This window comes from Phacochoerus africanus, chromosome 4 (assembly GCF_016906955.1).
Source record: "Phacochoerus africanus isolate WHEZ1 chromosome 4, ROS_Pafr_v1, whole genome shotgun sequence".
NCBI classification, from domain to species: domain Eukaryota; kingdom Metazoa; phylum Chordata; class Mammalia; order Artiodactyla; family Suidae; genus Phacochoerus; species Phacochoerus africanus.
Window position 1 is genome coordinate 130,539,421 of NC_062547.1, and position 2,621 is coordinate 130,542,041.

Genomic DNA, 2,621 nt, shown 5'->3' on the forward strand with positions numbered 1-2,621 from the left:
TAGCTGTCCCACTTCTTATCACACCTGAGCAATTGCACCCACTCACGCAGAAGCCTTTCCGATGGAAGCCGTGAGGAACGCGACATTCCCTCCCTGGCCTTCCACTGCCGCTTCCAGCACCACCTCTTCTCAGGCCTGCCGAGTCCTCTGGGGTTTCTGTGGCCTGGCTCAAACTTGACAGCATCTTGTGTTTTTCTGTACTTTCCTGTGTGTGTGCCTGGGGACACCCAGAGACAGAAGAGGATCAGACCCTGAATAATGCAACCGCCATGGCAAGTGTGCAGCCAATTGGCCACCAAGGATGCTTCCCTGAGGAGCCCTAGCTTCATCTTCTAAACTAAGCTCAGAATGCCAGGTGTCAAGAGGTGACACTATTTGTCTTGCACCCCAGCACCTCAGGCCCTGAGGGTTGCTCCTTAGATTTTACCCAAGGGAGAAGAAAGGGGACTTTTTTAACACTACCCTGCCTTGATGGACCCTGTAAAGATCAAAATCATGGAGAAAGCTAGGACTTCAAGGTCTTAGGGTGACAGAATTTCCTTATTCCAACCTTCTGGGATGTAAGCCCTTCAGATATAATCTTTTCCAAGTGTCAATTTTGCCTCCCTGGCATGAAAATATAAATCATTAGCATTCTATCTTTTTTTGGTTTGTTTTGTCTTTTTAGGGCCGCACCTGCAGCATATGGAGGTTCCCAGGTTAGGGATCGAATTGGAGCTGTAGCTGCTGGCCTATACCACAGCCACAGCAATGCCAGATCCAAGCTGTACCACAGCTCACGGCAACACTGGATCCTTAACCCACTCAGCGAGGCCAGGCATCGAACCTGCGTCCTCAGGGATCCTAATCAGATTCATTTCTGCTGAGCCACGACAGAAACTCCAGCATTCTGTCTTAAAGGGACCTTTTCTATTCCCCTTAATTGAAAGTCTCAAGGTTTATCTGTTACTACTGAACAAGTGTGGACTGGAGTTTAATGATATACCAATCCACCTCCAACTAGCTGGCAGGGCTCCTGTAAGAATTACTAGTTAGAATACTTGGGAAGGAGTGTGGGTCCCTTGGCCCCAGGAAAATGGGAGTTAAGCCTGGATGAAGAATACTCCTATCCTGCTGTTACCCATGTCCCAGGGAACTTGAAGGGTCCGAGAGCCACTGCCAATGGGCTGCTGTGGTCTCTGGTCCTCTCACCAGGCCTACGGGCCCTCACATTCTGGTAAGGGACCTAACAATGACAGCAACACTGCTAAAGTGTGCTCTCTTTTTATCTTTCAGATTTCCTGGAGCCTGGTTGCCCCAGGCATCCATCGACAGGAAATCATGCTCCCTTACCTGGAGAGAGAGGGAAAGACAGACAGAAAGAGACTTAGATGCTTCCAGTTTTAGTTTCTTCCGCTATAAACTGATTACTGAAGTAACTGCCTTTTAAGTGAAGCTGTGAGAATATATGAGGCTTCGTAAACAATAAATGGTGAATTCCAGCAAAAACAGTTTCTCTAATCCTAAAAGTCAGTGAATATAATTAAAAATGTGAGGGGCAGGAGTTCTTGTTGTGGATCAGCAGAAACAAACTCGACTAGTATCCTACGAGGATGTGGGTTTGATCCCTGGCCCTGCTCAGTGGGTTGAAGGATCTGGCATTGCTGTGAGCTGTGCTGTAGGTTGCAGATGCATCTCAGATGTGGCATTGTTGTGGCTGTGGTGTAGGCCAGCAGCTACAGCTCCAATTCGCCCCCTAGCCTGGGAACTTCCATATGTCAATGGTGTAACCCTAAAAAAAAAATGTGAGGGGCCATCCCCTTTAAATATTTGGATACATATTTATGAAATGTTCTTACAGCAATGATGATACTTTTTCTATAAACATTTCTAAATTAGTCCTGAAAATTTAGATCTACAAAAATATATGTTTATGTCATGACAAAAAAAAAAGAACTTCTTATTACTTGCAAGTAGGGAAAAATTAAATGTATTTATAACTTAGGACCCATTTATAGGTCTTTCCTCATTGCTAATCAATTGTTTATTTAATGCAGAAATATTCTGCCCTCATTAAAATTTTGGGTGCTTGCAGGAACTTAATAGCAGTGACTCAAGTTCAATTATACTCTTAAATATTTACATCTGTACTGAAGGCAAATGGTTTTGTTTAACCTGAATATCGTTTGCCTTGTTAATTCCAGAAATACATATTTAACCCTGATATATGAATTTTCTAACTCCTTTTTTCAATATGGTCATTGTCCACTGTTTTTTTCTTTAGCTGTAGCACATATTTAAGCAATATTTGCTTATGCTTTATTAGAGAGCACATGCAGAAACATATTAACCAAGCCTGGTTGAAATATGAGCTACCTGAAATGAAGATATTTTTTTTTCTTCATTGCAATTGATGACCTAATTAAAGTTGAGCCACTTATACAAGAAATTTCTTTTACATTAAGTTTTGCTATTAGAAGCGTAGGTGGTAAATCAACCATCCTTCAACTACAAAAAAGTATAAGTGTGTTGACATTCATGAATTGACTAATTATTCTCCTAAGTCCACATACAGCTTCAGCATATGGCCAATACCATCAAGTTCATATAGATATAGTATTTAAATACATTTCGTATAGATT